Source organism: Ursus arctos, unplaced genomic scaffold (genome assembly GCF_023065955.2).
Source record: "Ursus arctos isolate Adak ecotype North America unplaced genomic scaffold, UrsArc2.0 scaffold_3, whole genome shotgun sequence".
Lineage (NCBI taxonomy): Eukaryota > Metazoa > Chordata > Mammalia > Carnivora > Ursidae > Ursus > Ursus arctos.
Window position 1 is genome coordinate 95167360 of NW_026622985.1, and position 26337 is coordinate 95193696.

General features: G+C 45.7%; 1 protein-coding gene across 4 annotated transcripts in view; it reads left to right on the plus strand.

Moving 5' to 3' along the window:
* Positions 1-249: 249 nt before the first annotated feature.
* CUL1 (cullin 1) overlaps positions 250-26337 on the plus strand; it is a 102814-nt gene continuing 76726 nt past the window's right edge. Inside the window, exon 1 of one of the 4 annotated variants that reach the window (XM_048213147.2) lies at positions 250-502. The gene's annotated coding sequence lies outside the window, so the exon portion shown is untranslated. Of the gene's footprint in view, positions 716-801; positions 994-26337 lie in introns of those variants that run through there. The other 3 variants (XM_026479100.4, XM_048213146.2, XM_026479099.4) reach the window with 3 other exon arrangements.

Here is a 26337-nt window from a genome sequence, read left to right on the forward strand (position 1 = left end):
GGTTTTCCTTGAGAAACGCTTTTAAAGAGAGAGACACACACCGGTAAGCTCAGGCTTCCAGGTACTGATTGTGAAGGCCTGCAGGTGTAAAGGGGCTCGAGAACCCACTACACGTTTCTTTGAAGTCTGTGCCTGATTTTCAGGGTCACTTGCCCATCTCTGACTTGCTCCTCGCCCCGTCGGATGTTGCGGGAGGCATATCAACTGGGTGTACTTGTGGTTGTGTTCCATGTTGGCTCGGGCTGTGTGTGGTGTGTGCGCACAGGAGAGGGGCGGGAGGAGGTGCAAGACCCTCTCTTTCAGGGTGTTTTGGGGGCCGTTTCTGCAGAGGCTGGTGCCCCCAGCCTAAAAAGGTGACCCCTCCTCGTTAGGTCCGAAGTGGCGGGAAGCCGGGTCTTCAGAGGCTCCCAAAGGCGAGGGAGGCTCTAAAACCTGGAGGAGGATCCGGTGCGCCCGGCAGCGGATGGCGCGGCGCTCGGGGGAAGGGGCCACGGGCTTTCAGGTAGAAACACGCCCCGCTCGCGGATCCTCGGCCGGCGCGGGGGGCGACCCCAGGGCAGTGGCCGCGCCGGGCGGGAGGTTTCCGGGCCCCTCCCGCGCCTCGGGCTTGTGGGGAGATGGCGGCGACGGTTTCCCGGCTCCCCCGCCCCGGACGCCGATGGCGGTGCGTTCCGGCCCTCCCCCACCAGCTTCTCCCCCACGGTAGCCGGAGCCGGTGAGGCCGGGAGGGCGGGGAGCCGAGGAGGAAAGGCGAGAGGGCGGAGGTTGCGTGGTGCAGGCGGCGGCGGCGGCGGCGGCGGCGGGAGGAGGGCCGGCGGGCGGGCAGGGGAGGAGGAGGAGGCGGGAGCCGTGTCGCACGCAGCTCCAGGCGGGGCAGCCCCGGCGGCTGAGGGACACAGCCAGACCTTGGCGGGACGGGGATTTAACCGGGGCCCGGGCTCAGCGACCAGGTGAAGACGTTGCCCGAGCCCTTTAGGCACCAGGGAAATGCGGGTGAGTGGCGGCGACGCGGGGGCCGAGGGCAGGCGGCCGCGGCGGCGCAGGCCCGGGCCGGAGCCGCGGTGTCGCAGTGACTGGGGCCGCGGCGGCCGAGACCAGGCGCCCGGCGAGGCCTGAGCCGCCGAGCCGCAGCGGGGCGGAATGGCGGCTGGGCCGGGGGACTCGTGGGCGGAGGACGCCGGGGCGGGTAGGGGAGCGAGTGGGGCCCGGCCCTGAGTCACTCCGGCCGGCTCGGGCCTGGCCGGGCCGCGGCCCCGGACGCGGGCTCCGAGCGGCCAGGCCTGGACTACGCACTGGGGAAAAAAAAAAAAAAAAAAAAAGCCCGATTCATCGCGCCCGAGGCGGCGGCCTTGTGGCGCCGGCCTCTCTCTCTCGGTCGCGACCGGGCTCAGGCTGCGGGGCTGGGCGGGCGAGCGAGCGGCCCCGGGCAGCCCGGGCGTGCGCGCCTCGCCTCCTCCTCGTCCCCTCTCGTGCGGCGACCCCTTGGGGCGCCCGGGCTCATGCCCTTTCTCCCCCACCCCCTCGGGACCGCTAGTCCCCTGTGCGTCTCTTTTTCCCTCCCGACTCGTGCTCTCAAGAAAGTACTGGGTTCGCGCGCAGGAGGAGCCGCGGAGCCGGGCTCTGCTTTCCGGTTCCCCGCCCGCGGCTCTCGGGGTCCCCGCCTGCATTGTTGCGACTGTGTAGATCGCTATTATTGGGTAACAGTCGCCCCTTTGCCCCGTTCTCTCGGGGGAGCGGATCGGGGAAGCGTGCAGGGATGCGAGTGCGGGGGCCGAACGGGACGGAGCCCCCCGGTGCCCGCGAGTCGGGCCGGGCCTCGGCGCGCCCCCGGCCCTGCGCCCGGCGGGAGCGCGCGCTGACCCCGCAGGTAACCCGGGCGCGGGCGGCCAGCGTGGGGCGGGGTCGCCGCGAGCCTCTCTCCGCCACCTGTGCAGTGCTGTGTTCTGTGGGCGAAATGGTTAAGCGAGAGAGAAGTGCTTTATGAACATTCCTTGAGACTGATCCCCAAAGTTAAGGGTTTTCTGTCTTTAGCGAGCTCTTTGCCAAAAACAGGATTCTCTTTTCCGATTGGATCGCTGCTGTTGCCTTTAGTTCGTAGTTGGGGTTAGTGGTAAGTGTGCAAATACGGAATTGCAGTTTTTTATTTGCTGTGTGTGTAATTGTCCTTCCCTGAAGTGGCATTTAAGACCGTCAAAGTTTGGAGTGGAGTAAATGGTCACACTGTTTTTGAAATGCGCTTATCAGAGTGACAGAAGGGGAACTAAATTCACTTTTACTTTGGGCCCTAAGTTCCTAGGACCTAAACCTATCCTGTCACTAGGCAGCAGCGTGTGCAGTTTGAAGTTTAACACTTCATTTTGTGGCTACTTTGTTTACCTGATTTTCTGAAATCCTGGGGAGTTTATGGCTTGTGTAGCGCGATAAGTATTGTTTGAAAAGCAAAACCAGTTGATTTGTTTTAAAAGAAATTTGGACTTTCTTTGTTTAAAAAGGGTTCTTGGATACTAGAAATTTTTTTTATTTGGAAGTGCTGTTTATTGCTTTCCATGGTAAGTCAGACAGGTCGCATTTCCAATTCCGAAGGAAGCAAGCTTTAACCCTACTATGCCCATTTTTGGAGGTTTCGGGAGACTGCTTATTAAGTTTGAGAAGGGTGGCTGAATTACTCTCTGAAAATATTAAACTTTTTTTCCTCGTTGGCACCATCTTTTAAAAACGATTTTGCCAAAAGGAAAAGTTAACACTGTAGATACACTAGGATTTTAACTTACAGTACCCTCCCTCTTTCAGCCACATGCTCAGGTCCTGGCCGCCATGTCCCCCAGTCCTAATGTCTGGGAGGCCACATCAAGAGGCCTGAGGGACACGTGAATGGCTGGGCTGATTTTGCAGTTTGCTTCCATATTACAGCCCCTAAGACTCCTTTTCCTCTTGCTGAATATTGTCTTCTAGTGGTAATTAACTTAGTGTTGATTGTCATTACAGCCTTTATACGTTTCAGACTGTGAATTCTTTGAAGGTAGGGGGTATGCCTTATTTTTGCATCCCCAAAGTAGCATAGAACTTGCTACCTCAGTTGTTTTTTGAATGAGTAAATCTAGAATAATTCTGATACCCAGCATTTGACCACTTCTGATGTGGGCTGCAGAAAACACTTCTTATGCTGGTAGTACTGCAAGTTTTATTATAATTGCTGTTACAGACAGCCAGGATCGAATACAGTGCCCCAACAAAAAAAATGCTCAGGTTTTCTTTAGCTACAGAAATCCAGGAAAGTGATAAGAAAACAAGTGGTGAAACTTCAGTTAGCTTTTTTCCCCTTCAGAACTAGTTTTAAGGTGCCGCTTTTTATTTTTTTGCAAAAGATTGAAGTATTTTCCCCCAGGTTAAGTATTGCAGCCTTGCTTTTGAAGTGAAATCTCTTGGTAGCTGAGGCTTTTCCCTGCTCAAGAGCTGGCACGCACCCAGTGGTGCTGCTGGAGTCGATGTGGCCTCTCTTGCGGGAGAGACCATTCTTAGGTCCTTGAGGGCCTTTGTTCAGAAATTCACTCCCAGTATACCCAGCAGGCGTAGTGTGTCTTTCTTTCAGCGTGGCAAATCAAAATGTACTTTATTTTTTCTTAAGATTTTTATTTTTTCAAGTATCTCTGCACCCAGCATGAGGCTCGAACCCCCAACCCTGAGATCAAGAGTTGCATGCTTCACCGACTGAGCCAGCCAGGAGCCCCCAAAATGAATGTACTTTAAATTGAGGAGTTGTTACTTGCCATTCTTCAAATTAAAAATGAGGGCCCAAAAAACTTAGGTATGTGTTTGTATTTTCCTTCTTTGCTGTTTCAGCCCTACAGAGTTCCCAAAGCCGCAGGCCTTCTATCTTCAGCAGCTGAGTCTATCTGGAATAGGATGGCTTTGGGGGACCATAGGCTTGTTTTGAACTTTGTCTTTTAGATATGCCTGGGCAAAAGAGTGTACCGTTTTTTTCAGGGCCAATTCTAGGTTCACTTTGCTCTTTTTTCTGATACCTGGTACTTCCTCAGTAAAGTGTGTTGTTTACTTTTCAAAACTGAGAAGTACATGTTAAATGAATCAAATTTGAGTAAAACCCTTAACTTTATTCCATTACTAAGGACTTTCAGCTTCCTGTTTATAACACGTTTGTTTAATAATGCATGCTATAAACAGAATTATGATACTTAATGACATTAAAATTTTTATTCATACAGATATTTTCCAGCCATAAGTATGTTACTTATTCATTCATTTATTTTTGTTTAGGACATTTTGCATAGAACATTTTGCTTGGTAGAGAAAACCTGGGGTCTAATTCGAGCTTAACTTGCTGGGCCTGTATTTCCTCATTTGTAAAATAAGATGGTTTTTAATTGATACTATTTCAAGATTTCTTTAGGCCTTCAAAGTGTGTGGATTCCGTGGGAATATCATCGCTTTTAACAACATTTGAAAAACTGTTCTCTTCTAAAGCATAATCTTACTCATGTTTGAAAAGCTGACTTGTGAAGCTAAGTTTGATAGTCATTTAAATTTTTTTTCCTCGGGGAACTTGGATTAAGTAAGCAGCATCCCCTCATTGACTTCCGCGCCTTGCTTCAGCGTCACTGTGGTGGTTTCCCATGCTGCCTTCCGTCTGCTGCTGCCCCAGCTTCCGCTCTGTCTAGAGTACCGTATTCCCTTCTGTCACCTGACAGAGTCCTGCTCCTTCAGGAAAGGCTCTGCTTAGGCCCTGACCTCTTGTCCCGTCGCATCCCAGGCTAGGAGCCCTCCCTGGGATCCCATGAGGCCCTGCCTTGGTCACTGACCTAGCACCTCACTCTTTGACCGGACTTGGTGGTTTCTCCCACTAGACGGACCTCCTTTAGGGCTGGGAGTGTATCATATACATCTGTCCCCTGTGCCTAGCACGGTGCCTGAGTCAACATTCGTTTAACTCCTACTGTGTTCAAGAACACACACCCGCCTAGAATCTTCCCCAAACTCCATGAAGTGTCAGTACCGCTGCCTGCTCTGCCTTGTAGCGTGTAGGTGGAGAGCCTGAGGCTGTGAGCAGTTAAGGCCAGGCCTAGTAGGTTGTGAGCCTAAAACAGGACAGAGGGATTCCAGAACTCCAGCTCACAACCAGACACTTCCTAAGTGTTTTATATGAAATCGGAAGAGGAGAAGAGATCAGAATGAAAATGTTTAAGGATTGATAACTGATAGTTGATAGTTATGACCGTTCATTATGCAGAACTCCAGGTGACCACCAAGCATGAATTTACTCTTCTTGGTCTTTCAGTAACTGGTGGACGCGGAAGGAGAGTAATTGGACACTGGTGGGATAGAAATGAACAGTTCTGGAACTTCGAACTGTCGTTGAATTGGGTGTGATGTGATTCATTGGCCTTGCAAAAATTTATAAAACCATTTTAAGACTATTCAGATCTAACAAGTTGCGATTTTTAAGAAGGCCCATATGAGAAAATATTTTGGAAAACAGGGCGTATGAAATGTGTGCAGCCATTTAAAATCTGTGCATAAAGTGTGTATGCACTTGTGAAAATATTTAAGGTAGTGCCAAAAGGTAATTTTACGGTGGTGAACTTGTGTGCTTTTTAATATCTTTCAAAATTGAAGGAACAAAACCTACTACAAATGATCTTGGTGAAAGCCTCTCCCAGTGTAGTAGGGCGTTCCACCAGAAGTAGGGACTGTAAAGGAAAACAGTTCTGTGAAGGGCAAAATCAGAGTTAGTAAGCCTCTGTGTGCTAAAATGCCAGGAATAAGGGCAAGTGGCAAACTGAAAGGAATATTGTGACTTAGAAGCAGTTTAACTTTCCTTTAAAAAGAGGGCTTGTAAGCCAATAGGATAAAAGAAGGAGCAGGAAACCTGAAGAAAGGATTTGGCTTCACCAGCCATACTCCTAGAAATGCCAGTCAGCGAGATACTGGTCTTGAAAATTTTGGCCTAGATTAAAAAATAAACCACTTCTGGTGAGGGTATGGAGAAATAAGCCCGCTCGCACGTCGCTAGAAAGAGTAATTTAGTTTGACTTTTCTGAGAGAAATATGTGACAAACACATACAAAATATGTGTGCCCTTTGAAATAGCTAATCTTCTAAAGTTTAGTCTAAGAGAGAAACTAATTAGTAGATTAATACTTTGTCATGAGAACACTGGTTTAACACCTTCGTGAGCATGTGTTCAGTTTTTTGCTATTAAGGATGATTATTTCATCATTTTTAGATAACTTTGCATTTCTGTAATTCTGTATTTAATGATTATTCAGTGAATATTAAACAACAGAAACAATATATGTAATGTCTAAAATTTTAGGTTGGTATGTGAGTATATACGTTAGGAAAGGGGGGGGATCCTAAACCAAAAAGTTACTAGTGATTATCTCCAAGCAGTGGATTTATGGGTTATTTTTAGTTTAGTCTTGTTTTCATTTTTTCCTCCAGTGTTCTCCAGTGCACATGTATTTATAATACAGTGGAGTAATTGGTAAAAAACAACCCAAAAAAGGCCAGTAGAGCCAGTGGGACTCCTTGCCGGTGCGTGTTTCTGCTTGGGGTCGTGCTGAAGTGGCCTCGGTGTTGGCGTCGCAAGCCGCCCCTGTCCGGGTGAGCCGCACGGACCGTTCAGTATGCGAGGGCCCCGCGCCTGGTCTTCCCCTTCTTTCCCCCGTGTGTCCATCCTTCAGCTGCTTCAGGTCCCCTCAGATGTCACGCTCTCCGTGAAACCACCTTAATCTCATGAAACTCATTTACGTTTTGATATTTTATTATAACACCAAATTCCGTACTGATCAATTGTCTTGAGTGTGGCAGCTTCCTTTTCTTAGTGACACGGTAAACTTGGTGTCCTTTTTTGCTTATCTGGTAACTTCTAGTGACAGTAGGTGCATTTTTAGATTGAATGTGTACACCTCTTGTCGTTGTGCTTCCTATAAATTTGCTAAAAATTGGAAGAAAACTTTTTTTGGCACACCTTGTGCTGTAGCTTGGAAAATTGAAATGTTACCATCGACTTAAGAAATGCATTCTAAATGACAAATGAGGAATGCCGGTGGAGTGATGAGAAACGAGGTGCGCGGGAGTACGGCACCAAATGCCAGGACTAAAATGCCTTTACTGTGTAGAAATTAGTTAACCATATACCAACTGAAATAGCTAAGTGTGCCTGAGGAGCCCCGAAAGTCAGGACGTGGGGGGAAGGCCGGGCCTCTGACCTCCCTCCCTGCAGGATGGAAGGAGGCCTGCTCTGGCCAGACTGGCAGGGCTGGGGCACGTGTAGCTTGCGGGAGGGTGGAGAAGAGAAGGTCCAAGAGTGCTTTCTTCTGACTTCCACCACGTTAAAGATGTAAAACCCGGGAAGAATTTCCTTGCCGGTCCATCCTACGTGTAATAATACCCCTGTTTACTCAGCACTTGGCACGTGCCAGAGATCAGGCCGAGCCCACGCCGCTGACTTTGGAGCTGCTGCCCCTCGGCTTTCGGCTTCGGGCGAATGAATGCCTCCGTTTGGGCAGAATTTCTCTGTGTCCCTGGTTGATGGTAGCCGCGGACACGGTGCCGGAACGTTTTACTGGTGCTCGCGACTCCCCCAGTCGGTGTCTCCCATTCGATACGGTGAGGAAAGGCTACCAACAGGGACACCCGGAAGCACAAAGCCAGGGAAGGCGTAGTGATGCTGAAGATACTCAGCCTGTCGAGCAGTTCGCCCAGCATCCTCGCTTCTGCGGTACCTTCGAAAACGTTCTGTGTGTAGGGACTTCGCCGTGGACGGGTTTGTCTCGGCTACAGTCCAGCCGGGGGTTTTCTGGTGGGCCGTATCGTGCGGATAATCACTCCTGTGTGGGGAAGCTTCCTTTGCTTGTGTCTTCTTGTTTGTTCATTTTGGGGTCACTTTTTTTTTTTATAATGAAGGTGCTCAGCTTTACTACGTATTTACTACTCCACGTCACTGCATTTTCAGTATTTTTATTTATTTGTTTAGAGCAATATTTGCCCATCTGTGTTCCGTGACATGTAAGGTATGAGGGTGGGAGGGAAGACCTGTGAATAAATAAATTTAGGAAATGCTGGGCTGCATATTGAGGGACCTTTAACATGTTAATATATGTTGCTGTTACGGGGAGATCTATATCTTACAGGGATTCATGTCTTGCAGGGTGTGTACGTCTGTATTTATGTGAGGTTTACCCTTAATTTAACATAGCCTTTAAAGGAAGTAGGAAGAAAACCCTACTCCCATATTCAAGGCCGCATTTTGTTTTGTAGGACACATACTGATTTTAGAGTCGTAGAATGAAAATATGTGCCTTGTAGTAGCAAGTAGTAGTGGTAAATCGAGCGTTCACTTCTGTCTTTGGTGAAGCACTGATTGAGTCTGGAGGTGCTGGTGTTCTTTGGAGCAGTGTGGGAAGTGACGGAGATACTGGGAGCCTCATGAGTACAGTTAGATATGTAGTTGTCTAGAAACGATTTCTGCTTCAGTTTATTCCTGTCTGAATCCTAAATGTTGTTAAAGGAAGTAGCTGAAAAAAATGTTTAAAGTGCACGGGTTTGCATTAATCTATATTCACTGCTGAGAACAACAGAAAGAGTGTATCACTCACATTTTCTTGGTAGTGTTGTATTAAAAGTACTTTTAAAACCTGGAAAATACTGGTTTATGACATTAACTACAAAGATATTTCCAAAAAAAAAATTTTTTTTTTTTTTTTACGAAAACTCTTAACTGTCTGGACTGGAAAAGCATTTCAGTCCACTGAAAATCAGACTTCATGTCTCATTATTCTCCTAGATTCTTCCCTGGTGTGTGACATTGGTTCTCCTGCATTTCTAGCTCCGTGTTTTCCAGAGTGTGAACAGCGTTCCCAGGGGACATCAGATTCGTTTGGGAGGGTTTGTTTTCCAGGTCACCCTTTTTCTTCTTGAAAGATCTCTTGGCATTAGCTTCTGCAGAGACTCGTTTGTTCTCCTAGTTACATCTTTTCTTCTCCTGATGGACGTTCAGGAGATCCCTTTTTGACTTGATTCTCTGTTCCAGTTGATTTTGCTGTGGGGCTTTCCAGTTTTGTTTGGGCTGAAGCAGTTGTGATGGTTCTAACTGTTGGCCCACTGGCCTCCTCTTGAGCTTCACTCCGTCATCCTCCTGACTGTCCTCCCGGCTTTCTGTCCAGCTGCCCTGCTTTCCGTCTCTGCTTGTCCCAGACTCCCCTCACTTGCTCCGAAAGCCGAATCCAACTTCTCTCTTGCTAGCGTTGTATCTGAGACTTCAGTATGTTCCTCTTGTGTCCATGTTCACTGAGCTACGCAGTCTTACCGGTTCTTTCTTCAAAATGCTCTGTACTTGCACCTTCTTTTTTGGTTCCAGCACCAGCATCATGTTGCCTTTACCTCCTCGTGCTGCTTCACCTGTATTCAGGATTTGCTGGGGGGTCTGGTGACTAAACCGTGATTTGGTAGAGTGGGCTGGGCTTTTGGTTCTTGATGGTCCTTTGCCTTGTGATCCCATCCCCTTCCCAAGTCCCGCTCCGGCCACAAAGCTAGCTTCTGCCCCGCGTCCTTGACAGCGGGCAGCCGGGTGTGTTTCTGGCCGTTTGTCCTGTCCTGATTCTTCATACTGGGAGTATGATTTCTCTAATAAAATTTAACGGAATTTCAATAAACTAAACCAATTTGGGGGAGTTCTGTTAACATAAAGACTTTTACCTGCAGTGTAGAAATTTTCTTTTGATAGGGTGATTTTTGGAAAATGTCTATGGTTAAAGAATTCAAACCAACAAGCTACGTTACACTAAAATTTCCTTGTGAACGTCTAGATGTGTAAGGTAAACATCCGCATTGCTTTTTTTGATAGATATATTAGGGGTATAAGTGTGTGTGTGTGTTTGTAACTAGGACAGTAGATTCCCTTAATAGTTGTAGTGAAAAGTAATTTTAAAACACATTCAGATGACTCCTTTGGCAGCAGTGAATGGAACTACAGTTTCACATTATAAAGAGGATTTTTTTTTTTTTTCAAAACGCGGAGGAGAGGGTTTTGTTTTATTGAAGGTGTTAGTATAGACTCAGTGAACACATCCATACTGTGTGCGGTCTGAAAAAGGATTAATCCTAAAATGTGGTGCTTTCTATAGTTCATTGCACTTATACCTTGCATAAGTTGGTTCCTTTGCAAAGTGTTGATGTGTAAGTTTTATTTTAGAAAATTGAGTTGTTTGTGAAGCCCAAGCAAGCCCTGTGAGGTGTCCATTTTTTTGAAGATTTATTTATTTGAGAGAGAGAGAGCATGTGCAGGGGGGAGGGGGAGTGGGGGAGAGAGAGACTTAAGGAGGTTTCATGCTCAGCACAGAGCGTGAGGTGGGGCTCCGTCTCACCTGAGATCATGACCTGAACCAAAACCAAGAATCAGATGCTTAACCGACTGAGCCACCCAGGTGCCCCCTTTTTTCGTATTTATGTGTGGGTTTTAATTACTGTAGACGTGCAAAGGAGGCACTTCTATGTTTCTTCTACCCCTGAATAATAACCTAAAAAATCACCGTTTTATGGTGCCTACAAAAACCAGTTGGTTGTGCACCCTATGAGAGAAATGCACTACACATTTTGCAACTATAAAGACATCTCTTGACTCCGAGCAGTTCCTTTCCTTTCTTTCTTTCTTTTTTTTTTTTTAAGTGAAAATGCTAGGAGCTTAAATCTGTTTCAGAATCCTCTTAGGTGAAGCTGATATTTTGCGTTTACCACATTTTTCCCTTTGTTATGGATGTGGCCAGATTGTTTTGAGTCAGGGTTGGGAGCAAGATTCAAAAGAAAAAAAAAAAAAAAAGCCCCCTCCCCCCCTGCCTCCAAAACAACAACAACAACTCGCTTTGTTGAAGGTTATCATCAAATGGCGTGTTTTCATGAGCTTAGATGATGTACTCAAATAATTGACAGACTGAATTTAGTATTACATTTGATTGACTCAAAGCCCTGGTTTAAATACACATAGTTGTGTATTATGTATCCTCACCATACCTTTTCCCCAGTATTTATAATGTCAGAAAATATAAGTACTTGATGTTGTAGTAGCTACTAAGGCCTTTTTCAACAAGCTCCTTTTTATCTGGTACAGCAGTTGAACACTGTGCACAGAAGGGGGTGCAGATCTCTGGCAGGCAGACCCACAAGAGCAGTAGGTGGCATTAAGCTCATAGTAACCCTAGTAATCAAGACCAGTGTCCATGCACTGGGAACATTTCACCTAAAGGAAGAGGATTCTTAATTTCTCCTGGTATTTTCAGGAAAGTGAATAAATTGTTAGGATGTGTTCAAAACAAAATATAAAAGCTGTAAATCAGAGTGTTGGGGTAGGACTGTTTATCCTTTTTTTTTTTTTTTATTGAGGGGGGGAGAGACTCTCCAGCAGGCTCCCCCCCCACCCCCCACCTGGCCGGCCTGAGCTGGTGCGGGCTCTATCTCACCTCTCTGAGATCATGACCTGAGCTAAAATCAGGAGTTGGATGCCTAACTGACTGAGCCACCCAGGTGCCCCTGTTTATCCTCTTTAAACCAATTTGTAGTGAAATGGGAAGTGTCTTTGAAAGTTCACTTAGTCAGGGAAAGTTGCTGACCCGAATTTTGACTCAGGGTTGAATTTTTTTTTTAGAATTTTTTTTTTCAAGTAATCTTTATCCCACAGTGTGGGACTTGAACTCATGACCCCAAGATCAAGGGTTGCACGCTCTGTAAACTTAGCCAGCCAGACGCCCTCAGGGTTGATTTTTTAGTATTAGTGGCAAGAGAAGTGATGATTGAAAAAACCCAGATTAGGTGGACCGTCTTGTTCCCCTCGAGATGGGGTGGCTTTCACAGGCCGCTCATTGAGCAGGTATTATGTCAAGCTTTAGCACTCAGCCGCTAGAGGGCCAACTGTTCAGCACACATGCGGAAAATTTGGAAATTAGTTGAAGGGCACTGTGGGAACTCTAAGTTGAAACTTCATCTAAGTGGAAGGTATAGCTGTTGTGGTAAAATAGTGCACCCTTTACTGAAGCGGCCCCGTGCACGAGCCTTTCCAAGAGAGGGCGAGCCTGGCCACCCGGGTGCCGCACGTGATCGTGCCTCCTCCGCTGACCGTACGCGTCTGCATGCACACCCTCAGCGGCCTGAACGTGTTTCCCGGACCACCGGTGGGTGCCCTGCTCGTCTCAGGAGGGAATCATGCCTTGCTGTTTGTGTTTGTGTAGCTGTGTTAGCCTGGGTCCTGAAAATGCTGTGGCACCAAGACAAATTTCTTGGATGCTGGTGAGCAGTGAAAGCTCTTTAGAAGTGGGTTTTCCAAACTTAATGAATCCACTATGACAGAAGCTCACCCATTAACTAGTAAGACAGATAAGAAACGTTTTTCAAGTCGGTATCTTAAAGCGTTCTGTTAAAAACCTATTTGGTGGTAGAAGGAAAGATTCAGATGCGTTCTAAGAAAGCGTGAGATTTCAAAGAAAATTTGAACCTCTGGCAACTACTTCTGGCTCCATCCCCAGGTCTGTCAGTACAGAGCTCCCACCTTCTGATGACCGATACACTTCCGTGGGAATCTTTGGAAAATACTGCCCTTGGTGTTATCCATTATCAAGGATATTCAGAAAATTTCAGGCAACATTAATTTACCTCTTTTTGACTTAAAAAATAAGCATATTAGCTTTGACATTTCTCCCCTGAAAAGTTTTTGTTGTGTTTTAAATTTAAGTACCACTGTTAAGATTATCCAGGACATCGGATAACCTTTGTAGAAATGTTACTAAGAATAGAATAGTAGTGAGTACTTATCATATACCAGGTGTTTGTCTAAATATTTTATTTACATAACTCATCTGTTCCTTTCAACAACCTTGTCAGATAGGTACTGTTATTATCCCCATTACAGGTAATTATAAGCGCAGAAGGTAAGGAATCTGGCCAAGCCCACAGAGCTAGTGAGTTGTGAAGCCAGAATGTTGAAGTCCCACAAACATCCATATACATTTATATATGTATATAAATATACATATTTATATATTTGTTTATATATTAACTACTGTCTTGGAAAAAGTCCTGTCCCTGTGTAATGTTGATCCATGCTTCCTGAATTGTTTCTGCAGTGAGAAACACATTTTGTGGGAGAACCCCAGACACACAGAGGCATAACTGAAACAGAAGATACACTGAGTAGTACTTCTTGTTGTGTTCTACGGGCTCGCTCTCTTTTTCTATTTCACTTTTTTAAAAAGTTCCGGTTGCCACTTACTAAGTTGATGTCACGATCCACACGTTATGGAATTACAGCCCTCAATTTGAAAAACATACATGTAGATAATCCCGACCAAAGGTAATACCATTTTTCTTTGTTTTAAAGTGAACGAAAGTGCTTGAAATAAAATACATGCCAGCGCCAAGTGAGATGCTTGAGTAAATGTGCGTTGTGCCGAAGCTGAGATCTGAAATTCGGTCTTTAGCAATGGAAACTATGTTCTGTGGACAAACCCGTCGGTCTGTACTGCACCTGTTAAGTAATCGGTGTCTGGTCTTCTGCGGGTTTCCAAGTTTTCCAAAACACTTCACCCCAGGGAAGCTCTGGGCGCCCTACTTGGAGGTCACGTGGTAATTAAAGTAGAAAGGGTCTGTGTGCTGACTGAATTGAGGTTCCGTTATGTGGATTTTTAGGATTTAAAAGGATTCTCTTGTGTTAATTAATTGTTCAAGTACTCAAGCCTAAGAGCAAAAATTGTTTAATTCTGAAGATGTTCATGGGAGAAAATTCTGTACTTAATGACATCTGAAATTTCTCATAATTACAAAATCATGTGTGTGGGTGTGTTGGGGAATGAATTGAATTAGCATGTGCATATATTTGTATTATATAATTAGAAAGACAAAGATTGAACACGAGAAGGCAACTGTATTAATTCATTTGGTATAAGATTAAGGGCCTGCTAATTTCAAACCAGCTGGTGTTTAGAGAATGGAAGAAGGCCGAGAGAACCAACCGTGAAACTTGAAATCCCTTTGCCCCACAGTGGTGGGTCCTGGCCTTGTTTTTCAACTTCTTAAAGCCGCCAGTTTTACATTTTTTTATGGCTTGTTTCAGTAATTATTTTCAAAATCCTGCATAAATGCTATCCATCATGTAAATGTTGTAGCCCCCCCATTCCCCCACCACACAGTTTCTGCACCGGAGAAAATGAAAGGACATGTCAGCAATTACGCTGCAGCCTCTCTCTTTACTTCGTAACCGTTCTGGGTGGGCTTCTGTGTCCGTTGGCCGATAGGCCGAGTGGGCTTCCGTGTCGGCTTTTTGTTGAAGTACCGTCGGGGATTCAGGTGTGTTCTTAAAAATCCTTGGAGTAGTAAGTTGACCAGTATTTCTGGAGCACTTGAAGTGTGCCACGGCCTTGTACTTGGTGCTGAGGATTTGACTGTGAACAGGGCGCCTGCCCCCCAGCCACAGAACGGTCCTAGGAGAGATGTTCTATTTACAAAGAAGGACTTTAGTTATCATTACCTTTTCCGTTTTTATAGTAATAGAAGTGTAAAATTCATTCATTGAAACCTCCATTACTCAAATAACAATAATGAGCAAAATAGCCGTATTTTGAATTCAGGAAAATAAGCAGATACAGTATTTGGCATATGCTTTTTGTTTACTCATGTTTTCCAGATTATAAAATACAAGTGTATTTTATGAGTGAAATATAAAAAATAAAAAATGAGCCTCTACTTTCATTTTTTTCCCCCAAAGACTTAGGGTTTTTTTTAAAGCAGTTATAGGTGTACAGCAAAATTAAAGAGGAAGGTACAGAGATTCCCCATGTACCCCGACCCCACAGACAGCCTCGCCCTGTTATCAGCGTCTTGCACCAGATGGTACATTTGTTAAAATCGACATCATCATAATCACACAAAGTCTGGAGTTTAGGACATTAGGGTTCACACTTGGTGAAGTACATTCTGTGGTTTTGGACACATTTATGATGACCTAACGCATCCACCATTATATCGTGCAAAATACCATGCAGGGTATTTTCACTGCCCAGAAAATCCTGTGTTCTGCCTGTTTATCTCCCCCCAACCCCAAATCCCTGGCAACCACTCTGACCTTTTAACTGTCTCTGTAGTTTTGCCTTTTCCCGAATGTTGTATAGTTGGAATCATACAGCGTGTAGCCTCTTGAGGTTGGCTTCTTAGACTTCATAATATGCCTTTAAAGTTCCTCTGTGTCTTGGCTTGATAGTTCATTTCTTTTTAGTGAAGAGTAATACTGCATTGTCTGGGTGGACCACAATATTCATGTATTCATCTACTGAAGGACAGCTTGGTTGCCTCCAACTTTTGGCAATTACGAATAAAGTTGCTGTAAACATCTTTGCACAGGTTTTTTTTTGTGGATGTTAGGTTTTCAGCTCCTTTAGGTAAATACCCAGCAGTGTACATGCAGGATCTTACGGTTAGAGTGTGTTTAGTTTTCTAGGAAACCACCAAACTGTCTTCCAAGGTGGCTGTACCATTTTGCATTCCCACCAGCAGTGTTTGAAGGTTCGTGTTGCTGCAGATTCTTACCAGCATTTGGCGGTGTCCGTGTTCCAGAATTTGGCTATTCTAATAGGCGTGTGGTAGTAGCTCGTTTCAATTTGCACTTCCTTGATGACACATGATGTGGAACATATTTTCATCTGTTTGTTTGCCATCTGTTTATCTTCTTTGGTAAGGTCTTTGCCCCACTTTTTAACCAAGCGGTTCTGTTACTGAGTTTTAAGAGTTCTTTGTATATTTTGTTTAGCAGTCCTTTATAAAATGTGTCTTTTACAAATACTTTCACCTTGTGGCTTGTCTTCTCATCCTCTCGACATTGTCTTTCATAAATCAGAAGTTGTAAATTTTCATGAAGTCCAGCTTATCATGATTTCCCTCGTGGATTGTGCGTCTCGTGTCGTGTCCAAAAAGGCACCACCACACCCAAGGTCATCTAGGTTTTCTCCTGTTACCTTATGGGAGTTTTGTAGTTTTGCTCCACCCCTTTTCCTTTTTTTTTTTTTTAAGATTTTATTTATTTATTTATTTAAAGATTTTATTTATTTATCTGAGAGAGAGAGAGAGAGAGTGAGAGAAGGAACACAAGCAGGGGGAGTAGGAGAGGGAGAAGCAGGTTTCCTGCTGAGCAGGGAGCCCAATGCGGGGCTCGATCCCAGGACCCTGGGATCATGACCTGAGCTGAAGGCAGACACTTAATGACTGAGCCACCCAGGCGCCCCTTAAAGATTTTATTTATTTGTCAGGGGTCATGCACACACAAAAGCAGGGGGTGCGGCAGGCAGAGGGAGAAGCAGGCTCCCTGCTGAGCAAGTCCGGGGCGGGGGGGGGGGGGGGGCTCGATCCCAGGATCATGACCTGAGCCAAAGACAGATGCTTAACCAACTGAGCCACCCAGGTGTCCCACTCCACTTTTATTTTTAAGGAAGGTTTTAAACAAATACTACGTGAATAATGTTCAGCATATTAAAGATGTCCTTGTATTTATGTATTTAATGGGTTTTAATCACTTTCTGGCTAAAATCAGGTGAATTAGATGGGGTCTTTAAGGATGATCTCCTACTACGTTTACTATATTTTAGAGGGAAGAAAGCAAGCTATCATTTGGAGAAGTTCTGTGTACCAGGCATAGAACTAGGCATTTTGACATCCGATGTCTCCTTTAAATCTCAGTTGGTATTTGGGTCTTTAATTTAAAATGAATTAACAGAATTAGAACTGGCATTATCGAAGGAACCAAATGTTGCCTTCTAAGTGAATCTGATTAGCAGTGCTCACAGGATTTTGATTCTCTGTAGTTGTCTCTCTGTAGTGGTTGGTGTAGTATTTTCTCAGTCCCACCTGGGGGTGATCTGAGTTGGGGAGTCATCTTGATGAGGGGGCCAGAGGAACCCCTGGTAGAGGGCAGTAGGAAGCATGAATGCAGGCAGAATAGAGTCAACTTTATAGCAGACTTTGATTTCAGGGTTACATTAAGTTCAACTGTGAGACCTCCAAAGAAGTTTTACTAGGAGACCACTGTTGTAAATGATTATCATTGGTTGTGCATTATTTTTGAATAAGGCACGTGGTTTGTTTTGCAAGTTGAAGCATAATAGTTGTCATGTCCATATTCAGTGATAAGTTTGTGATATTTATGCCTGTATGCTGGCTTTAGAATTTAAAAGGAAAGTTCATGCCTTGTTCATGCTTTGATTCTGTCATGGTGAGTGGGGGTCCTAAGTCAGCACATCATCCCAGGCAGTGCGGGAGTGCTCGTATGACACCAGATACCAGGAGAGACAGGCTTCTGTCGGATCTAGTAGCAGCATGGAGAGCATGGGGTCCAGCATCGCCTCACGTCGCTTTGAGTGGGCCGCTTCCTTCCACCTGGCTGCAGCTTGACTTCTGCTCTTCCTTCTTGAAGACCACCATTTCCTGGGACTGCCGCCGTCAGTGACTTCCTCATCATAGACCTTTTCCTTGATTCATCCCACACCTTTGACACAGTCCTGGAGGAGACGTTTCCTAAAACAGTCCTCCTCTGGCTTCTGTTTTCTGGCTTCCTGGTCCTCCTACCTGGGTGTTCTCTGCCTCTTGCAGCACTTTCTGGGGGGTGGGGGGGACTCATTTTCCCTGTGCTTTTTAAATAGAAGCTTCAGTCCTCATCTTTATGAAGTTTGTTCTTTATGCTTTGAAGATTTTATCTGTGTTGATGCCAACGACTTACTTTTTCGTGAATTACTAAATTTATTGTTTCAGGTGTGATTTCCTTTGGGCTGTAGTTCTGTATTTTTTACCTGCCTTGGGTATTTTCAGTTTGGTGTTATTTTTTAAAATCACTTCACATTCAATATATTAAAATTAAGCTCTTCATTTTCCCTCTAGATTGGGGCTTCTTAACATCTCTCTTAATAACATCACCTTTCTCTCCCGAGGTTGTTTCTCTTTAACTCCCTTTAACCCCTGGGGTTTTGCCAGCATGGGAACTTTTTCAGGGAGTGTTGGACATAGTGATATTAAGAATTTCATGTAGCTAGATGTAGGAGTATCTGGACGATCCTCATTTCACCTAGAACTGCCATGAGGCTTTGTGCTTGTAAGTTCATATTTACAGTTCTAGTGTTGAGCCTCTGGCCGGCTCAGTCGGTTGAACATGCGACTCTTGATCTTGGGGTCATGAGTTTGAGCCCCATGCTGGGCGTGGGGCCTACTTAAAAAAAAGAAATAAGAGTACTTTACAATTATATGGTTGCCAGGTGATTACCTATAGCAGAGGGTGTAATGATTTTATAACTTTTTTAAATCATGAAAGATGTCAGAGTATAGCAAACATGTCTACCACCAAGAATTACGTGTTAGTGTATTTAACATTATTTCCTACTTAAGATGTGAGTGAGTTTTATAACTACTGTAATTCCAAAGTATTGATGAACATACTGTCATTAACTGGCAAAGAATAATGAAAATATCTGTGCATTTCTTGGTATATTCAGAGGTATTGCTAAATTGCTGTGGTCTGTTGCCTACATTCATGATTGGAGGAATTGCCAAGTTTCAGCTAGAGTTTAGTGAAAAATAAATGTAATATTTTCTTATCTACAGTCATAGTGCCCCTGAATTCTGTTCTGGACCCACACTGATGTCTCACCTCCACCCTCCCCATAGGGAACATTTTTATTAGTTTTTGGTTTATCCTCCCATCTTTTTTTTCTATTTGAAAAAGAAAAATGTATCTATAAGTGCATGTTGGTATTTACTCCCCTCATGCACAAAAGGAGCCGTGCTTTTTTCAGTTAATGTGTACACTGAGAACTCACTGTATTATCAGCCAGTGGAGGTCAGCCGCCTGCCTTTGTCACTGTACAATGGTCCATTGTGTGGTTATGCCATCCTTCAGTCCAGTCCCCCCAGTGATGGATTTTGGGTGGATTTCCAGGCTTTTGCAGGGACTGAACTTGAGTTTACAACCTCTTGTGGGTTTGGGCCAGTTTATTTGGGGGGATAAAGTGCTAGAAGTGAGATTACTGGGCCAAAGGGTAAAAGCATCTGTGAGGTGGTCAGACACAGCCGAGTGACCATTTGGGTCATGGAGCGTTCCCATCAGCAATAGTTAAGTTGTTTTGAATTTTTAATGCAAGGTCTGCCAAATTCTGGAATCCAGAGATAAATTTTGGGAGGTTTGAAACTATAAGTTAGAGAGGCAGGCCTTGCCAGGATCCATTCGTTCCTCCTTGTGCACCCATTTCCAGTGGCCCCCGCTACCGCAGTGCCTGCCTGGGTGGGGCTTCAGGTGGCTAGCCTGCCTTTTCCCATTGTGGGGAGTCGAGGCCCAGCCGCTTTCTCGGCTCTGATCACCCCCCTGTTCGTTTTTCTGCCGGTAAGTCCTGTTTGATCCCAGGTCCACAAAGCTGTCCAGGTGACGTCTGCAAAGTCCCATCACACGCGTCGCTTCCCTGCTCAGAAATCTTCCAGAGCCCTGCTGCCCCCTCCGAGCAAAGGCCTGGCATCCTGTGCCTGCACACCCACCCTCTGCCTCCACACACCCTGCAACTAGCCTTACACAATTCATTTTTCTGCCTCGTGCCCTTCATCCCTTGTGAAACACCCTTCCTGTTCCTCTCCTGCTGTTCAAATCCTGTTCATCCCCGAGAAACAGTGCAAAGCCCACGTCTTGTGAAGGCTTCTTGATCCTTGCAGCCAGGAATGATTTCTTTCAGACCCGCTGAGCTCGTGTCGCAGTTTTTGTCTGTCTTCAGTGTGGCAGTAAATCGTGTATGCCACGGGACAGCTCCTCTAGTACCTTCAGCTGAGCCAGGCCTTTTAAGTTACATTTTCACTTGATCATATATGTTGCAGGGGAATATAAGCCCCTCTGTTGTCAACATCTTAAATAGCAGTTCTGAAAGTTCTCTTTCCAGTAGAACGCTTGATGATACTGCTGTTTGTGCTGAGGGACCTACTTGTGCGGAACCTGGTCATCGTGTAGAGAGATACAGTCCTTTCTTGTGAATGAACTGAATTTGACCCATAAAAATTTATAGCTAACATGCTTTAAAGCTGTCTTTTTTTTTTTTTCCTTGACAGCTTTATTGAGGGTACAGTTCACATGCTGTAAAGTTCGGCTGTTTTAAATGCATAATTCAGTGATTTTTTAATAAAAGCTACTGGGTTGTGCAGCCACTGCACGTTGAGTTTCAGAACCTTTCTGTCCCCTGGGAAAGCTCCTGTGTACCTGTTTGCGGTCACGCTCCATCCCCAGTCCCAGGCAAGCACCACTCCTGCCTGTCGCTGGGGTTTACCTGTTCTGGACATTTCATATAACAGAGGGAATCCCGTAACGTGCGGTCTTCTGTGTCTGGTTTTCGCTTAGCCTGATGTCTGTGAGCTCCATCCGTGCTGTACTGCACACGTACCAGTACTTCAGTTTTTATTGCCAAATCATGTTCTTTTGTATGACTGTATGACATTTTGCTTATCCATTCACCTGTTACTGGACATTTGGGTTGTTCCACTTCTGGGCCATTTAAAAAATGTGCTGTGAATATTTGTATGTAGGTCTTTGGGTAGACCTGTGTTTTCTTGTGTTTTGGGTAGATACCTAGCCCTGGAATTGATGGGTCATGTGGTAAGTTTATGTTAACTAAACCTGGTCTTGTAATGCCCCAAATATTTAATTACTAGCTTTGAGTAAAGACATAAACAAGGCAATTCAAGCACTTAAGATTCATTCAGGTCTTGGGAATTTGACTTTGAATTAGTTGGGAACTAGCAGAACCCACTTCCCATGTGGCCATGTGTTTCTTTTGGTTCTCTCACTTTATAGCTATGGATTTAAAGGTTTTGAATGACTTTAAATAAGTAGGTAATTCAGGTAATGTCTCTAAAAGCCATCTATTAAGAAACTAATTGAAATTTTTTATGCTTTTGCCAACCGTAATTGTTTGAACTTAATTGCAGTTGTTCCCTTAGTTCTGCGTAGAAACAGAATAATATATTTTATAAGTAAGTGTAAAGTTTGCGAGCCTTGAAATTCAGTAATGAAGTCATGTAGACTTATCTAAAGTGGTAAGTGTCCTTCCTGGTGGATGTACAAGTAGAACCCTGATTCTGGAATGTGCAGATTATTGGCCTACATTTATAAGGTATTAGCCCCCTATTCTAGCATCTTTAAGATAACTTCCTTTTTTTAAGGGGGAGGGGCACTGAGGGAGAGAGAGAAGGAGAATCTTAAGCAGGCTCCATGCCCAGAGCACAGCACAGATGCAGGGCTTGATTTCATGATCCTGAGATAAGGACCTGAGCCAAAATCAAGAGTTGGATGCTTAACCGACTGATCCACCAGGGGACCCAATATTCCCTCTTGATTAAAATGGTTAAATATTTGGGTGTCTGGGTGGCTCAGTTGTTAGGTGTCTGCCTTCAGCTCAGGTCATGATCCCAGCGTTCTGGGATCGAGCCCCGCATCGGGCTCCCTGCTCGGCGGGAAGCGTGCTTCTCCCTCTCCCATTCCCCCTGCTTGTGTTCCCTCTCTCTGTCAAATAAATAAAATCTTAAAAAAAAAAAAGGTTAAATATTTAAATAGTTAACATTCAAGTACTAATTAATGAATATTCAGATAAAATAGTTTTAAATAAATTCGGGGGTATAAGTATAAATAAGTGTCCATTTCATGAATTTGTAGCTCTTCCTCAGTCTTTCTGTTTGCAGTCATTTGGACCTGTCAGTACACATTCACATCATGAAGTTGTCACTCATCGTTTTGCATGGTTCCTTTGGAAGCCAAGTTGTCCTCTCCGGTAGTGTGCCTCTTAAGGAAGTGGAGTAAGAAACCACCTCTCTAAAGAAGCAGTGTGGGATGGGGTGATGGAAAGAATGTGGCTTTGGACTCTGAACACTTGGGTCTGAGTCCTTGCTACTTAACTTGTAGTGACTTTGGGCAGATTACATAATATCTTTGAGCTTGACTTTCCTCATTTGTAAGAGATGGTACCATGCAGAGAATGTAGTTCCTGTAAGGATTAAATGAGCGTATTAAAGCTCCTGTTGGCAGGGAGTCTGGCATCCTGGCCCGCAGTGAATATCCGGTCCTTTCCTTACACAGTGAATAAACTGACATGGAGCACTTGTGGTGGGTGCACACTGGCGGTGGTTGTGGATGTGCTAGAGTGTAGACCAGGGTCACTGGAGTTAATCCATTTAACAGAATGAATGGCTGTTTATGTTTTAGAAGGTAACTCGGGCAGCAGTGTGGAGGGTGCATGGGAGGGGGCAGGACTGGTGACAGCGGGTTGTGTCAGTGACCCAGGTGAGATGACAGCGCTTGGACTGGAGTTGTGGTGCGTACAGAGAGCCGTGCGGATTCGGGAGCTACGAGGGGAGCCTTGATGGAACTGACTTCACAACGGGGTGAGGATGATTTGTCTTTCCAAGCTGGGGAGTACATGAGGGGGGTGGTTGGTTTGAACGTCAAGACGGCAGTCGGGAGGCTGAGCGCGGCCCTAACGTCAAGTGTCCGCCGAGGGCCTGGGGAGGAGAGCGGAGTGTCTGTGACGGGGAGAAGGGAGAGCACAGGCGGTCAGGGGGCAGGTGGTGCTTTCATTACCACCTGAGGCTCCTGTTAACTGAGGTGGGAAGAAAGGCCGAGAGGAAGGTGTTCAGTTTTGGACATTATGATGGGAGAAGGGAAGGAGGACGGAAAGCTGGGTTGAGCAGCAGCTTGGAGCTGCGGGTGTGCACAGGGTTGTGTGGCCGCGTTTATCTGGGCAAAGTAGGGGCGCCACACCGCCTTGCTCGGGGGCCAGTCCTCCTCCTCAGATCATCAGAGTGACACCGTGGACGTGTATCATCACCGTCCCCGACAGAACTGCCTTCAGAGTTCACAGCCGGAAGCTGTAGCCGTCTTGCTGTGCCCTTCACCCCGGGTTGGCTGAATTGGCGTCTTGTCCAGGCACCGTGTACATTTGAAACTTCAGTGGAATTTAAGAACTCAGCGTGGCAACTTTGCGATCTCGGTTCAGAATGGCACTGAGTACCCTTTGACCTGCCGAGTTGTTTTCTTATGTATTATGTATCAGCTAGATCTTGCTAGGACATCACAGTGTGTTCCAGGCATGTGCGGTACGACATACTACTGCAGGGAACCCGCTTCCTACCTTCCCGGATAGACCGTGGCCAGTGTCGCGCCCCGCCACCCCCCGGGAGCTCCGTGTGTGCTTTGGGCCTGCTTTCCAGGCCCATCCCTTCCCTACAACCATCTTGAATTCCCCTGCCCTCCCATCCTCTTGCTTTTCTTTCTAGTTTTACTTCGTACGTTGTGTAGGTTTGCTCAGATTTTTGTTAGCTTTTTATTATGGAAAATAGGAACCACGATGTACATATCTGTCACTCGGCTTTTTTTCTGCCATGTTTTAGAGTAAATCCCAGCCGTCACGTCCTCTCACGCAGGAGAGAATGGATCTCCACCAAGCATGGTGCTTTGTTGTTGTTTTTAAAGAACACATAAGCACAGTGAAACCGCGGTGGCCCGTGCCTTAGCCAGATATGTCTTCTCGTTCTTGGTGGGGGGTTGCCAGCCTTCTCTCCTCTCATAGAAGTACTCGTTTAAAAAAAATAAATATTCTGTATAAAACATTATCGTAACAGATAGATTCTGTCACCTTCTTCACTCAGTCTGTCTAAAATTCGTCCATGTTGAAGTGTGTAGCTGAAGTTGACTGAATTTGTGGGTGTTCTGTTGTGTGACTATCCTACGGTTTATCTGTGAATTCTCCTGTTCGCGGACGTGTGGGTTGTTTCCAGGTTGGGTTTTTGTTGTTGCTCATATGAACGGTGCAGCGAGTGCATGTGTTTGCACGTTGGCTGGTGTCCGTACACAGAAGTTTCCCTAGATGTAAATCGTTTGCTCTGCGAGACAGTTCATGTCTTTATGCGCCGTGCTGCAAATCAAAGCCAGGGAGTTAGGCATTCTTTTAACCAAGTGTTAGAAAATAAGTAATTACTCCATGGAGTAATACCCAGGATCATTTAAATTTTAATCAGATTTAAAATGTTACCAAACTAGAAAAGCTGAATTTAGCCTTGTTGTTTTTATTTCTTCAGTTTCTTTTGGGAAACCTTTTTCGTTCTGTGCAACCTCGACTTCTGGTTTGGAAACGATCCACTCTTTTGGGGTCAGGATCATCTCAGAGTGGCAGGGAATGCCCTGAGGGGGTCGGTCCGACCACGAGCTCGGATCTCCTTCTCCTGGATGTGCTCAGTGACCAGAGAATCTACATCTAAACCCTTAGATCCAGCAACTCTGTTTTTAAGCACGTGCAGAAAAAAGTTCACTCTCTTTGGGCCACCAGCTCTGCACACCTCCCCAGCTGCATTCACAGCAGAGTGGCGCACTCGCTTCTGAAAAGTAACCTCCTTCAGATGCTGGTGGCTTTTCAGATGTGCGTAGGGCCGATGGCCTGGGCAGTTTCTTAAAGTGAACACGAAGGTTTTAGTCACTTGATTTGCATGATTTTGTGGGGTTTTCTGGGTCATGAGGATAGTGGATCATTTTCATAGATCACCTCAGAACACTTACAGGAAGAGCTTGTTTTGTTTTTTTAACAGTGAATGTTAATTGTGTTTTCACTACCTCTAACATAGCCTTTATTTTTAGAAGAAACTAACATTTTAAGTCAGTGCTTTTTTATCTTTTTACATTTTCAAAAGCTGTCAGCCTAACCGAAGCACTATAGAGAGTCTTTTTTTGAAAAACCTTGTTTCTTGCGTTCCTGGTGCAACTGGGATTTGAACTGTCTTGGTTTAGCACTTCTCGGGGTTGGCTTCTGCGGCAGCCTCTGCTTGACGTGTTCGGTCTTACAGAAACAGGGCTTTATTAGTAGGCAAAAGTGGTGCCTGCACTTTCGGAGTAATTGAGGTGAAATTGAGGAGGGGATAGGATTCTCTTGTCACTTTAAAATATATGGGTGTGTCCTCTCGAGTAGAGATATAATTCTGTTCCTTAAAGGCCTTAAGAATGTATATTCCTATCTGTTCTACGCTGAGGAATTGTGAGGGGAATAAAAGATTGGGAGAATACAAGAAGCTCAATTGGTTAGATGTGTGATGAAGAAAGGCTTGGCCCGGTAGGCCATTTCCAGGGCCGTGGCCGAGTCTTACAAAGGGGAGGCTATCCTCCTTCCTGCAACAGAGGCTTCAGTCCCCTTTGTGTCTTCCAGTGGTCACAGTTGTGAGCCCTCAGGCCATCTTTCCCTCTTCGGAACTAGCACTCCCAGAACTGCATTGCACATTGTCTCTGCCAAAACCTTACCTCCTCCCCTCACTTCCTCCACCCCCCTCCCCCAACTTCATGGAGCTCCCTGGAGTCCTGCCCCGGGAATAGGAAACGCCTCTGTAGCCTCTGTCCACATTTCTTAAACTTCCGCGCTCATCCTCAAATGTTAAGCCTCCTTGAAACCAAGCTGTGGCTGTTTATATTCTCCCACATTCCACCAGCCTCCAGAGTGAAGGTGGGTCAGTGCCCTGTGCAGCTCACAGCACAGTCAAGAGACTGACTCTAGAGGTGCTGCCCGTTCCCCTCCCTGCAGTGTTCACCTGCTCACCACCAACTGCAGACGTTCATTGGACAGTCTGGCACCCGGCTCCATCCTCCTCTCCTTTCCTCAGCACCCACCGTCTCGGGTGGTTCACCGCCGATGTGGACATTGCTCCAGGTGCCTGGCCGTCACTTCCTTGCGCTCCATGCTGTTCTAGTCCTCAGGCCTGGCCCCTCAGCCTGGGCCTTACCACCCAGACTGCACTGTTTCCCGGGTCATCCATCTGACCTCCCGCTGCCGACCACAGCCTTCAGTCCTCCTGACGCTTGCTCTCGTTCTCAGACGTCACACCCTCCCCTTCCAGTTTTCATCACTCCTTCATGGCTAAAACAGTCTGCATTTCTGTCCCTCCCAACCCATTCCTGTTCGACTTCTGTTCTTCAAACCACAGCAAGACTTTCCTTGCTAAGGTGTCACCAGCTTTAAAATTAAAGCCAGAAGCTGCATTTTAGATATTCTCATGCTGATGAAAATAATAGCTAGCATTTATTCACTATGTTGCCTCATTACCTGACCCCCAGGAGATATATTAAGTAATTCACCCAAGATCATACAGGCCTTTTGTATGACCTGATGAGGCCCCACTGAGCATGGCCCTTTCTTCCTGTGGCCTCCAGGATAGGGGTCCTCTCATTGTTCGGGCTGTAACTTTGCAGATACAGACTCTGGTTCCCCATCATCTAGTCAGTTTCCAGATGTTTTCAGGACT